Source organism: Panthera onca, chromosome D1 (genome assembly GCF_046562875.1).
Source record: "Panthera onca isolate mPanOnc1 chromosome D1, mPanOnc1 haplotype 2, whole genome shotgun sequence".
In the NCBI taxonomy this organism is placed as follows: Eukaryota; Metazoa; Chordata; class Mammalia; order Carnivora; family Felidae; genus Panthera; species Panthera onca.
In genome coordinates this window covers 37,416,064-37,430,898 of record NC_138348.1, presented here as the reverse complement: position 1 = coordinate 37,430,898, position 14,835 = coordinate 37,416,064, and the positions used below count along the sequence as shown (strand labels likewise).

Genomic DNA, 14,835 nt, shown 5'->3' with positions numbered 1-14,835 from the left:
CCTGGAGACTGCTTCAGATTCTGTGTCTCCCTCTCTCTCTGCTCCTCCCCCGCTCATGCTCTGCCTCTATCAAAAATAAATAAACATTAAAAAAATTAAAACAGGGGCGTCTGGGAGGCTCAGTCGGTTGAGCATCCAGCTTGGGCTCAGGTCATGATGTCACAATCTCGCGATCTCGCAGTCCATGAGTTGGAGCCCCGCATTGGGCTCTGTGCTGACAGCTCAGCCTAGAGCCTGCTGCAGATTCCGTGTCTTGCTCTCTCTCTGCCCCTCCCACACTCATGCTCTGTCTCTCAAAAAGGAATAAATATTAAAAAAAATTTTTTGTAATTAAAATAAATTAAAAAAAACATTAAAATATTAAAAAAAAGAAATACTGTTGGATTAATATTTGGAACAACAACAGTGACACCACTATATAGTAAGTTCATTGGCATTTGACACACTAACCAGATCTCTTTATTAAATGATGTTGAAGCATAATAATATCCAAAATTTCATTAAAAAAAAGTAAATTATGTTTAGCGGGGCTTTCATATATCTCATAATATCATGGTTCTTTGATAATATTTATGTTATAGAGAATCTTTCAAGCAAATTATTTGTTTAACCAGAACATCCTCCCATACACTGAACTGGATTTATCAGATTTCAGGAAAAAATGTTTTAGTTTTCAAACTCTTGAATGATCGATGGTTTTATTCATTAATAGGCATTGATTGGGTACTTCATATTTTCCAGGAACTGGGTAGGGACTGAAAGTTAAAGACAAATAGATACAGTTTTTAGACCCAAGTAATGTGCCCTGTAGTGGTCAAAAAAAGTGAGTCGCCAATGTAATACAGATTGAAATGCCCTGTGTCAGAGGTAGACACAGGATACTTCAGAAGTCTGTAAGACAGGAAATGTTGAGATCATTCACTGTTAGGGTCTAATTAAGAGAAGGTTGACCTGAGCCATTTTCCTTGAAATGATTAGGCAAAAATTGGGGCACCAAAAATTGGGAAGGGTATTTTGAGCAGAGAGAAAAGTATATGTAAACTTCAATAAACATGGCATATAAATAATTCACGGTATTTGGAATGTATTGGGGTGCAGAGAAGAAGAGGTGAGTCTAAGAAGTAAGTTAGGAACAGATTAAATAATTCTAATATTCCTAGAAAATGTGGTGCTCCTTAGGGGGGGGTGTGCACATACACGTGTGTGTGAAAATGTAAAAAATGTCCCTCACCATGTTGATCTAATAGAAAGTTAATATTTTATTAGTATGGCTGAATCTATATTTCTTCTTGCTTCAGTTTTGATTGAGAGCTTTCATCTCAGAATGCTGAAAGAGCAGGCATTATATGCTACGTGAAGAGAAAGCATGGCCTTTGGAATCAGAGGATCTGCGTTTGAATTTCATTTCATTTATTTGTTGGCTCTGTAACCTTGAGGAAACCACTAAATTGTTCGAAGTTGAAATACAAGGCTGTTATGAATTGTAAGTAAAATAAAACAGATTTTACCCTAAGGTTTGCAGTGTGTATTAATTGTGAATTATGCATTGTTTACATGTGAGTCTTTTATCTTCAAATACTGCACTTTTTTTTATTTTGTAATTTTGTCAGGTTTTTTTTTTTTTTTTTTTTTTTTTGCGTGTCCAAAAGAACCTTTATTATTTATTTATAATAGCCTCTTAGGCTTTTGTGTTTTCTTGCCAGATGCCTTCAGAGCACATGCTTTCTGGACTGGAGCTTTTGGACCCTTCTGAGCCTTTGGAGGCATTGCATTCTGGCCTGCAGCTCTCCGGGCAGGAACCTTCTGGGGTGGAGACTTCTTGCCCGCAGTTGCCATCTTTTTTTTTTTTTTTTTTTATGTTTATTTACTTATTTTGAGAGAGGAAGAAAGAGAGGGTGCATACCAGTAGGGGAGGGGCAGTGAGAACCCCAAGCAGGCTCCACGCTGTCAGCATGGAGCCTGACACGGGACTTGATCTCATGAACCATGAGATCATCACCTGAGCCAAAATCAATAGATGGAGGCTTAACTGACTGAGCCACCCAGGCACCTGGATACTGGCCATCTTTTTTGCTGGAACCTTTGCAACAGCGGCTGCAGTTACATCCTTAGCAGAAGGTGCTTTTTGGGGGGAGAGACTTTCAGGAGAGCTGCTTTTTGCAGCTTCCTAACATCAAGCTTGATTATTCTATTCCCCACTCTCTTTGCCTTCATGACTTTATAACAATCAAAATCTGTCAACTTGGCTTTTCTTTCTCTGGTTTTAATCTACTTGGTGCATCTTGTGGCTGCCCATTTTATACTGATACCTGCCTTCCACCAGGTGTGTTGGACATACTTCTGCTGGGGACTGTGTGGGAACTTGAGGATGAAGTCAGTGAGCTGCATGGATTTGAAAGGCATAGCCTGTATCCTTAGCTGAGTGCAGGGTCCAGCAACCAAAGCCTTGTTCTGATCAATAACATCTACAGTCCAAGCCCGCTTCCCCCGTATGAGGCCCAAAGGAGACGTAGGTCATTCTACGTCCAGCCAACCTCAATGAAGCACCTGAACACCACGTTGGCAGGTGAGAAGGAAGAAAGCACTCCATACCGTGTGTATATCTATTTTGTAATTTTCTTAGTTTTCACTTTATTTTCTAAATTTTTAAATTTAAATTCCAGTTAGTAACATGAAGTGTAATGTTAGTTTCAGGTGTACAATGTAGTGATTCAACACTTCCATACATCACCAGGGATTCACCACAAGCGCACTCCCTAATCCTCATCACCTATTTAATCCTTCCACCCACCTGCCTCTGGTAACCATCAGTTTGTTCCCTGTAGTTAAGAGTCTGTTTCTTGGTTTGCCTCTCTCTATATTCTTTTTTTTCCATTTATTTATTTGTTTTGTTTCTTAAATTTCACATAGGAGTGAAATCATACAGTATTTATCTTTCTCTAACAGACGTATTTCATAATGCTCTTTAGTTCAACCCACATTGTTGCAAATGGCAAGATCTCGTTCTTTTTCATGGCTGAGTAATACTCCACTATGTATATGTAACACATCTTCTAAATTTTTTTAACGTTTATTCATTTATTGATAGAGAGACTGAGCATGAGTGTGGGAGGGGCAGAGAGAGAGGGAGACACAGAATCGGAAGCAGGCTCCAGGCTCTGAGCTATCAGCACAGAGCCCAACATGGGCTTTGAACCCATGAACCGCCAGATCATGACCTGAGCTGAAGTCAGATGCTTAACCACTGAGCCACCCAGGTGTCCCGACATCTTCTTTATCCATTCATCAATTGATGGATACTTAAACTCTTTCCATAATTTGTCTATTGCAGATAATGCTACTATAAACATCAGGGTGCATGTATTCCTCTGAATTTGTACTTTTGTATTCTTTGGGTAAATATCTAGTAGTGTAATTGCTGGACCATAGAGTTCTATTTTTAACTTTTTGAGGAACTTCCTTACTGTTTTCTAGAGTGGCTGCACCAGTTTGCACTCCCACCAATGGTGCATAAGGGTTCCCCTTTCTCCATATCCTTGCCAACACGTGTTGTTTCTTGTGTTGTTGATTTTAGCCATTCTGACAGGTGTGAGGTGATATCTTATTGTAGTTTTGATTTACATTCCCATGATTATGTGCAATATTGTGCATCTTTTCACGTGTCTGTTGGCCATTTGTATGTGTTCTTTGGAAAAATGTCTATTCATGTCTTCTGCCCATTTTTTAATTGGATTATTTGGTTTTTTGGATATTGAGTTTTATAAGTTCTTTATATTTTTTTGGATACTAACCCTTCATTAGACATGTAATTTGCAAATATCTTCTCCCATTCAGAAGGTTGCCTTCTAGTTTTGTTTATTGTTTCCTTTGCTATGCAGAAGCTTATTATTTATTTATTTAAAAAATATTTTTTAATGTTTATTTTTTGAGAGAGAGGCAGAGCACGAACAGGGGAGGGGCAGAGAAAGAGAGGGAGACACAGAATCCAAAGCAGGCTCCAGGCTCTGAGTTGTCAGCACAGAGCCCAACATTGGACTCGAACTCAAGAACCATAAGATCATGACCTGAGTTTAAGTTGGATACTCAACCAACTGATCCACCCATGCCCCAGAAACTTTATAATTTGATGTAGTTTGAAAAGTTTATTTTTTATTTTATTTCCCTTGACTCGGGGACCTATCAAAAAGAAGTTGCTATGGCTGATGTCAAAGAAGTTACCACCTGTGTTTTCTTCTAGGATTTTTATGGTTTCAGGTCTCATAATTAGGTCTTCAATCCATTTTGAGCTTATTTGTGTATATGGTGTAAGAAAGTGGTCCAGTTTCATTCTTTTGCGTGTTGCTGTCCAGTTTTCCCAACACTGTTTCTTGAAGAGACTGTCTCTTTCCCATTGCATATCTATCCTGCTTTGTCAAAGATTGACTGACATTAGAGCTATGGGTTCATTTTTAAGTTTTCTGTTCTGTTCCAGGGATCTATGTGTCTATTTTTGTGCCAATGCCATACTGTATTGACTATTGCAACTTAGTAATATAAGTCTGGAATTGTGATGCCTCAAGCTTTCCTTTTTTTTTCCTTTTTCTTTTTCAAAGTTGCTCTGGCTATTCAGGGTCTTTTGTGGCTCATTAAAAATTTTAGGATTGTTTTCTCTAGTTCTCTGAAAAATGCTATTGGTATTTTGATAGGGATTGCATTAAATCTGTAGATTGCTTTGGTTAGTATAGATATTTTAGTAATATTTTTTTTCTTCCAATTCATGAGTATGGAATGTCTTTCCATGTGTTTGTGTCATCTTCAATTTCTTTCATTAGTATTTCATAGTTTTCAGAGTACAGGTCTTTCCCCTTGTTGTTTAGGCTTATTCCTAGGTATCTTTCATTGTTTTTAGTGCAACTGTAAATGGGATTGATTCCTTAATTTCTCTTTCTGCTGATTCATTATTAGTGTATAGAAATGCAACAGATTTCTGTATATTGATTTTGTATCCTGCAGCTTTACTGAATTCATTAATCAGTTCTAGTATTTTTGTGTGTGGGGAGTATTTTTGGTTTTCTATATATAGTATCATGTCATCTGCAAATAGTGAGGGTTTTGCTTCTTCCTTGCAGATTTGGAGGCCTCTTATTTCTTTTAGTTGTCTGATTGCTGTGGCTAGAGCATTCAATACTATGTTGAATAAAAGTGGTGAGAATGGACATCCCTGTCTTATTCCTGAGCATGGAGGAAAAGTTCTCATTTTTTCCCCATTTAGGATATGAGTTGTGGGTTTTTCATATATGGCCTTTATAATGTTGAGGCATGTTCCCTCTAAATCTATTTTTTGAGAGTTTTTATCACGAATGGATGTTGTACTTCATCAAATGTTTTTTCTGCATCTATTGAAATGATCAGATGGTCCTTATCCTTTCTTTTATTAATGAGATGTATCATGTTGATTGATTTGTGACTATCAAAACACCCTTGCAACCCAGGAATAAACCCCACTTGTTTGTGGTGAATAATTTTTTCAATATATTGTTGGATTTGGTTTGCTACTATTTTATCGAGAGTTTTTGAATCCATGCTTACCAGAGATATCAGCCTGTAGTTCTCTTAATTAGCGGTGTCTTTATCTGGTTTTGGTATCAGGGTAATGCTGACCACATAGAATGAAATTGGAAGTTTTCCTTCCTTTTCTATTTTCTGGAATAGTTTGAGAAGAATAGATATTATCTCTTGTTTAAATGTTTGACAAAATTAGCCTATGAATCCATCTGGTCCTGGACTTTTGTTTGTTGGAGTTTTTTGTTTTTTTTTTTTGTTTTTTTTTGTTTTTTTTTTTTTCAGAGTTTATTTATTTTTGAGAGAGAGAGAGAGAGAGAGAGAGGGAGAGAGAGAAAGCATGAGCAGGGGAGGGGCAGAGAGAGAGGGAGACACAGAGTCCTAGGCAGGCTCCAGGCTTTGACCTGTCAGTACAGAGCCTGACATGGGGCTCGAACTCACGAGCTGTGAGATCATGCCCTGAGCTGAAGTCGAACACTTAACCGACTGAGTCACCCAGGTGCCCCTGCTGGGAGTTTTTTGATTACTGACTCCATTTCTTTGCTGGTTATCTGTGTGTTCAAGTTTTCTATTTCTTCCTGTTTCAGTTGTGGTAGCTCATATGTTTGTAGGAATTTATCCATTTTTTCCAGGTTGTCCAATTTGTTCACATACAGTTTTTCATAATCAAACTGTTTGTATTTCTGTGGAACCAGTTGTTATTTCTCCATTCTCATTTGTGATTTTGTTTATTTGAGTCCTTTCTCTTTTCTTTTTAATAAGTCTGGCTAGAGGTTTATCAACTTGATTATTTTTTCAAAGAACAAGCCCCTAGTTTCATTGATCTCTTCTGTTGCATTTCTTTTTAGTTTCTATATCATATATTTCTGTTCTAATATTTATTATTTCCTTCCTTTTGCTAGCGTTAGCCTTTGTTTTGTTGTTCCTTTTCTTTTTCCTTTAGGTGTCAGGTTAAATTGTGTATTTGAGATTTTTCTTGCTTCTTGAGATAGACTTGTATTGCTATATACTTCCCTCTTTGAGCCACTTTTGCTGCATCCCAAAGGCTTTGGACATTGTGTTTTCATTTTTAGTTGTTCACATGTATTTTTTTTAAATTTCTTCTTTGATTTCCTGGTTGACCCATTCATTGTGTAGTAGTATGTTGTTTAACATCCATGTATTTGTGGTCTTTCCAGATTTTTTCTTGTGGTTGACTTCTTATTTCATACCATTGTGGTCAGAAAAGGTGCATGGTCTGATTTCAATCCTTTTGTATTTGTTGAGGTCTGTTTTGTGACCTAATATGTGACTCTGGAGAATGTTCCACGTGTACTTGAAAAGAATGTGTATTCTGCTCTTTTAGAATGAAATGTTCTAAATGTATCTGTTAGGTCTATTTGGTCAAATCTGTCATTCAAAGCCATTGTTTTCTTATATATTTTCTGTTTAGATGATCTGTCCAATGATGTAAGTGGGGTGTTAAATTCTCATACTATTATTGTATATCAATTAGTTCTTTTTTTTTGTTTGTTATTAATTGTTTTATATATTTGGGTGCATAAATATTTATGGATGTTATATCTTCTTATTGGATCATCCCCTTTATGATTATATAGTGCCCCTCTTTTTCTGTTGTTATAGTCCTTGTTTTTAAGTTTAGTTTGTCCAATATATGTATTGCTACTCCAGCGTTTTTTTGACATAAATTTTTCATGATAGATGTTTCTCCATCCCCTCATTTTCTTTTTTTAAAATGTTTATTTAGTTGAGGGGGGCAGGAAGAGGGAGAGAGAATCGCAAGCAGGCTCTGCACTGTCAGCACAGAGCCTAAAATGTGGCTGGAACCCACAAACGGTGAGATCATGACCTGAGCCAGAATCAAAAGTCAGATGCTTAAACGACTGAGCCACCCAGGCACCTCATCGATCCCCTCATTTTCAATCTGTAGGTGTCTTTAGGTCTAAAATGAGTCTCTTGTAGGCAGCATATAAATGGGTCATTCTGACACTGTCTTTTGATTGGAGCATTTAGTCCACTTACATTCAAAGTAATTATTGATAGATTTGTATTTATTGCTGTTTTATTATTTATTTTGTGGTTGTTTCTGGAGATTTTCTTTGATCATTTTTTTTTGTCTTCCTTTAAAGTTTTGCTGATTTTCTTTAGTGATTTAGATTTTTTCTCTTTATTCTTTGCATGTTTATTAGTGGGTTTTGATAAATGGTTCCCATTATGTTAGTATATAATATCTGCTACAAGTAACAGTCTCTATTAAGTTGCTGGCCATTCAAGTTTGAACCCATTCTTTTCTCCTTTCTTCACCCACATTTTATGTATAAATTATTATATTTTGTGTCCTTTTTTGGTGTGAGTACCTTGAGTGATTTTTAGAGATATATTCATTTTACTGCTTTTGTGTTTCCTGTTTTTATATTGTCACTTTTGATCTCTCTTTTCTACTCAAAGAGTTCCCTTCAATATTTCTTGCAAGGCTGGTTTAGTGGTCACAAACTCCCTTGGGTTTTGTTTAACTGGGAAAGTCTTTATCTTTCTCTATTCTGAATGATAGCCTTGCTGGATAGAGTATTCTTGGTTGCAGGTTTTTCCCATTCAGGACTTTGAATATATCATTCCATGCCCTCTGGCTTGCCAAGTTTCTATCGAAAAATCTCCAGCTAGCTTTGTGAATTTTCCCTTATAAGTTAGTGACTTCTTTTGTCTTGCTGCCTTTAAGATTTTTTCTTTAGCACTGTATTTTGCATATTTAATTAAAATATGTCTTGGTCTTGGCCTACTTTTGCTGGTTTTGCTGGATCTGGGTTTTAGTTTATTACGCTTGTTATTAGAAGTAATGGGGGGGGGGGTGCCTGAGTGACTCAGTCGGTTATGTGCTAATTCTTAATTTCAGCCCAGGTCACGATCTCATGATTCATGAGTTTGAGCCCCACATTGGGGTCTGTGCTGACAGCATGGAACCTGCTTGGGATTCTGTCTCTCCCTCTCTCTGGCCGTCCCCTGCTTGTGCTCTCTCTCTCTCTTTCTCAAAATAAATAAATATTTTTTAAAAAGAACTAATGGGGTGGATAACAAATGATTTGCAGGACAGGAATAATAAACTTAGTGCTAGGTTTATGACTTCAGATAAATTCAGATTTATGACCAGTGGCAGAAAAACTTACCTTTTCTATGGATGACCATTACACATCCCACACCTCTGTCTCTAACCTTCCTACTATTTAATGTCCCATGCTGGTCTGAACATCTAAAATCTCACCCATGTGGTGCTTTACTGTTGCCTGTCCTCTTAAAATAGCACTGTATTTGCAAGACTTAATCAACTCCTATCAAAACTAGTGGCCATTACTTTTTCTTGGTAAACTCAGTGTTAAAGAGAATTGAAAATGTGTAATCTTTACAGCTTAGATATATGCATTTTGACAGGAAGATTATATGAGTTAGATCTTGCTATGTTTCAAGCAATGGAAACCAGCTGTAGCTAACTATTTTCATTTGGGGGTGGGGGAAATAAGAGCTTTATTGAGATCTAATTCATGTACCAAATAACCATGAAAGTACATAATTAAATGTTTTTTAGTATATGCACAGAATTGTGCAACCATCATCACAATCAATTTTAGAATCTGGCTGACTTTTTAAAAAAGGAGACTGTATTAGAAGGATATTAGGGATGCCAGAACCAGACTTGGAAGATGTCAAGACCCAAGATAGCATTATATGGTGAGGAGGTGCCTCACAACTGAGATATTCCGGCAGGGCACCAATGCTGCAATAGTAGTCTCAAATGGGCCTTTTGGGTTCTTGCTTACTTACCTCAGATTTTGTGTCTTGGGGGGAAACTGGATGGTTGGGTCTGATAACCACCTGACTATCCTGAGGCTTCAAAAGTAGTCAGTTGGCAACTAATTTTACCATCCCACATAGACTACACACAATGTAGGAGAAAGTTGTTCCACAAAAGACAAGTAGTGTAGTTTCATGGCAAGACACTAGGTATTGAGACCCAAATGACAAATTCTTACTATCAAGATTGTCGGATATTATTTTAAAAACCCAAAAATATAAAGTAATGGTGAAATTTCAGAATAAGTGAGCTTTTGTTTTTTAAGAGACACCTCATTGCACTTGAAACATTGTTTATTTGACCACTAAGTGACACCAACCGTCTTGAGGATTCAGTTTCCCAACATAATTCCAATGAAAATCACAGGTTGTAGCCAATGTTTGATTCCCCTCTTTCCCTTTTTGGTTTTCATTATGAGCCCTATTGAAATAGCTACCTCTGTGGCAAAATCCCAAGAAAATTGCAACCTGGTTTGTAAGTCTGTTTCACCATTATAGAGGAAAGGAGGCCATAATCTAAAAGATGTCTTCTTGTTACCAGAGATGTTCAACCCTTTTTCATGGTTATTGCTAGATAGTGCCCCACCTGGACGGGAGTTATCATTGAATGCTTCCACGGCCCCTTCAATCTTAATGTTCTATGATTTCTAAACTTTTCAGTGAATTGTTACATGAAAAGAGAATACTCCACAAGGAGTCACTAGATATCTATGAGAACTTTTCAAAACTTCAAAAAGAACTCATAGTTTAAAATGCAATAGCACTATAACATGAGCCAAATTTTTCCATGATGGTCAAATGAACCTCTACATAGCCAAACGTCCATATGTATAATTTGATTGTACGAAATATTTTAGGCAAAATTGGTTTTATTTTCCTCCAAACGAGTGGATAAAAGGCTTCTGGGATTTTGACACTTCTTTTCAAAGCATTTGTTTTTGGTATCTGTGAGGATATCCTACCTTCCTCGAGATATGTGGTTACACATAAACCTAGAAGCCCAAAGCAAAGTTCAAACCAGACCCTTAAAGTGAATCAACGGTATGTTTATTTTCATCTTATGTGTTTATTTATTCCCAGTTTTGTTCCAAAAGAGATTTGAGAGAGCTTAACAAAAATGCAGGCACCGCAGAAAGATGGTGCAGATAGTAAGAAGGATTCAAACAGAAATAAGTCTCTATGTGAGTGAAACTAGCAAGAATAATGTTTTACTATCCAAGAACATTGAAATGGACAGACAATGAGTTTCATGCCTGTCTTGGTGAATCTTCTGAGATGGGAGAGGTGTGAACTGCCCAAAGTAGACAGACCTGGGTATATTTTTAGGTTGCTGACTACATAGCTTCATCAAGGTGTGTACCTTTTTGGCCACATCCTGAGCCCAAGTTCTCTATCAGACTTAGCCACCCTGTCTCCCACCTCAAAAGGGGCCCTCTTTCCTAACAAAACAGCTGGCAAATAGCCAAAATTAATACCTGATAGTATCTTGAGAGGCTCTTTTGATATTCTCCCTTCCGTTTGCAAGGATAGGTTCACATTTAACATTTAAGAGCCCATCAAAGATTGCACTTTTGGAGCACAGTTAGCATTTCTCTTGTCCCCTAGCTACCAGTCCAGTGTTCACCTACATAGCACCAACTCTAAGGGACAGGTGGTGGCTCTCATGGTGGGACATTGAAGACCTTAGTTTTAGGCAAGCAGAACTGTATAGTACTCCTCATAATCATTCATACGTATATTAATTATTAAGAACTTCTTATGTGTCAGATGCTATGTGGGGCACTGGAGGTATAAAGATTAACAGAGATTTACACCCTGGCTTTGAAGAGCTAGCAAATTGGTGGTAGAAGCAGGTAAATAAATATGCCTCACAGCAGTGTGTTAAGCACCATAACCGAGGTCCTCATGGGGGCATAGAGGAAAATCCTTTAGTCTGCTTGAGATGATTGAGGAGACTTTGCAAAGGAGATATATTGCCTCTGTGATTTGAAAGGAGTGTGAATTTGGCTAAGTGGAAGACTCTCCACACAGGGAAGAGCTGGGCTAAGGCAGAGATTAATTGAAGCTAACGACTTCTTTGGTGAACTATTTATCTGGGTGGTAATATCACAGTTAAGAGCTAGAACAGGCTTCCTGGGTTCATAATCTAATGCTTATTATCATGGGAGATATGGATGATGAAATTACTTAAACTCTCTGTGCCTCAGTTTCTTCATCTAGAAAATACCCTATAGGTTTGCTGGCAGAATCAGAACAACGTCCAGTACATCGTAAGATTCCAGTTGTGTTAGCTGTCGTAGTCTCCCTATGGCTGGGCACAGGGCACATGGGAAAGCTACAGTGGGGCTTGAGGCTCTGGTGTGTGTGTGGGGGGGGGGGGGGGAGCAGGCAGCAAAGGCTTTTTAAGCCTGAAAAACTTGGCCATGCATCCTGAAAGATTAGCCTTTATGGATTTTCCATCAGAGAGTCATGTGGTCAACCATTTCTCCATTTATAAATGATAGGTTTATGGAATATCAAACTGGAATAGAGTGCACATATGGACAAAAGAGTGTATAGATGTGCTTACTTGGGGCCTGGGTAATCTTTAGTTTAATTTAATCTTTTCAGTGTTGTAAACAGATGTCCTTAGGTGAATGGTGTCTTATCTGCTCTAACAATTAGGTCGGAGAGAAAGACAGGGTCCAGAACTTTAGCTCAGATAAACAGAAGTGAGTAATGTGACCCAAGTGATGTATCATCCTTTCATTGCTAACAAAATGTATGCTTTGAAAGTGTTTCCAGGTGCCTACAAAACGCATACCTGAAAAGTCACCAGAACCTGTAGAACTGTGCCCTGGCTTCTAATAAAACATATGGTCTTCCATTAAAGCCTTACTAATAATTACTTAATCACTAATAGCTTATTATTAATGGATTTATTAGAGATGATAAAAGAAAAAGAAACAAAACTGGAAATCCATAAGTTTTTAGCTTAAATTTTCAATTTTGTATGTAATACATTAAACATTATGTGTAACATATTTTATAAAGACTGGATTACATTGCATGGTCTATATTTAACATGTCTTTCTTTTCTCTTAACACTGCAGTGTGAGCACTGTCCTGCATCATCAAATATTCTTCTCCATTTTTAATTTTAACAGCTGCAGGCAGTGTCATCATCCATCTATAATATAATTTCTCTGATTCCCGGACATTTATGTGGATTCCCAAATTTTACTGTTATAAACTAGTATAAAGACAAACATTCTTATAGCTCTATCTCTGCCCAGGTCTATACCTTGTTTTCTTCAGGATAATTCAAAGGGAGAAGTTCTTAAGCCTTCGTGAGGCCTGATTTCATTGCAGCCATTGGGTCCGGGTTCTTCTCGAGCCTTCCTCAGAAATGAGGTGCCTTGAGGTTATTGTTGGGAGGTTTGCCACAAACTACCTCACAACAGCCAGGATCACTCTCACCAGAGTGGGAAGAGAGCAGTTTCCCTGAAAGATCAACCTGTCATGTGTGAATGAGGTGACAGTCCATTCCCTACTATCCCAGAGCCTGGGTGCAGGGACCATAGAGGAGGTGGTTTGGCAGAATTCCATTTGGAGAAGTCTGGCACTGAAGTCTGTCCTCTCACCATTACTCATAAATTTCCACTTTAAACCAACAACTGCTTTTCAATTTGTAATTCTACAGCCAGAGAATGAGAACAAAATGAAAGTTAATGAAGGTTTATGACACTATAATGTTTTTGAGTGTATTCCTTAATATCATTATGTTTTCAATGGACACCCATTTTTGCTTCCTTTGGTGGATGTAAAGAATTAAAGAAATATTTCTTTTCCAAACCAAATGTAAGTACTTGGGTAACTGAAGGGAAAAACCAAATGATCAGAGTGATTGATCCAGAGCTCTTTTCTATTAAAATTTTCACTTTCCTTTGAGGAAAATATATTTATTTAATTATAATCTATGGGGAAATAGATTATAATTATGTTATTATAAATATGTATATTTATTTTTTAAAAACCCGTTGGACCTGTTGACAAAATTAAAAAAAAAACACACGTTTTTGAATTTTTAATTGTTATAGAAAATAATGCTTATCACTGTCAAAGAAAGAACAAGAAACAAGATACAGTCATTTGTAATTCTACCACCCAGAGATAATCATTGTTAACATTTTCCTTGTTAAATACATTAAGAGAAAATAAAAATAGTATCAAATTTATCACTATTTAATATCTACTTTTCACTTAGCTATAAATCATTAAAATTATCTTTCAAGAAATTAAGTATTCTTTCATTTTATTTTAAAAAGATACACTGTATATCATTGTATTGATTTATCCATTCCTCTATGCTACATTTAGCTGGATTTAAAAAAAAAAAAAAACAACTATAAGCATTCCTGCTATGAGCGATTTTGTAGCTGTATTTTGTTCAAATCTCTTAATTATTTCTTGAAAAAATTGTCTCCAAGAAGATTGTACCAATTTACTCACTCACCAGCCACATGAATGCTTTGTCACACCCTTGTCAGCATTGGCTATTATTAAAAACAAACAAAATGCTCACTAAACAGCATACCTTTGCTATTTTAATTTACATTTCTTTGATTGTTAATGAGCACACACAATTTTGTCCTTTGGGGTCATTATTTGCAATTACTCACAATTGAAAGGAATAATTGTTTGATCAATTTACTTCCCTGAATGCCATTTCACTGGGCATACTGATAAGTCAGAGCCAGAGAGAATATTTCATCTTCACACATTAATTATAGGTGGGAGAGGGAGAGAAGGTAGTCATATAACTATCAATAGATAATAAATATACTGTATTTAATCATTAATGGTTTACATTTCTTAAAACGCAAGCCACCAAACGTTAAAATGGTTCCAAGGTTAGTGCCAGTAAATTAGGCTGGGAGCTGGTTCCTTCCACTCTACTCTGCAGCGCATCCCTGGAGGAGAATTCTCATTCACTGACATGCTTGGCTCAGGAGTGGTGGGGAGAACGTTTGAAACACACGCTCGGTTTTTCTAGCTTCAGGAAGCAGTCGGTTGCGCAAAGAACAATAGTTAGGAAACTAAGCCCTCGGAGGACCGCATTAACTAGTGCAGTAACAAGTTCAGGGACGCCCTGTGCCTCAGATGTTCAATAATAAGAGAGGGGGAGAAGAGACGGTTGCCATGGCGATGCCGTGTCGCACGTGTCGCATAGTGGAGGGCGGTGCGGGGGGTGACCCTCTGCAGACTTAACTGAAGGCGTGGCGGGCGCCTGGCCTTGGCCTCGGGAAGGGTAGTGGTAAATACGGGTCGTCTGGGAGGCGCCTCCGCCGCGGCTGCAAGCGGACGCTCCCGGGCCGCGAGGGCTGGGGCGCACTGAGCCGCTTAGGGGAGGGCAGCCCACCCGGGGCCCGGAGCAGCACCCCTCCCGGCAGCTAGATGCTGGCAGCCATT

General features: G+C 37.7%; 1 pseudogene; it reads right to left on the bottom strand.

The window, feature by feature from the left end:
* Positions 1-1,665: 1,665 nt before the first annotated feature.
* On the bottom strand, positions 1,666-14,364 carry LOC132660644 (large ribosomal subunit protein eL14 pseudogene; annotated as a pseudogene).
* Between the last annotated feature and the right edge of the window lie 471 nt (positions 14,365-14,835).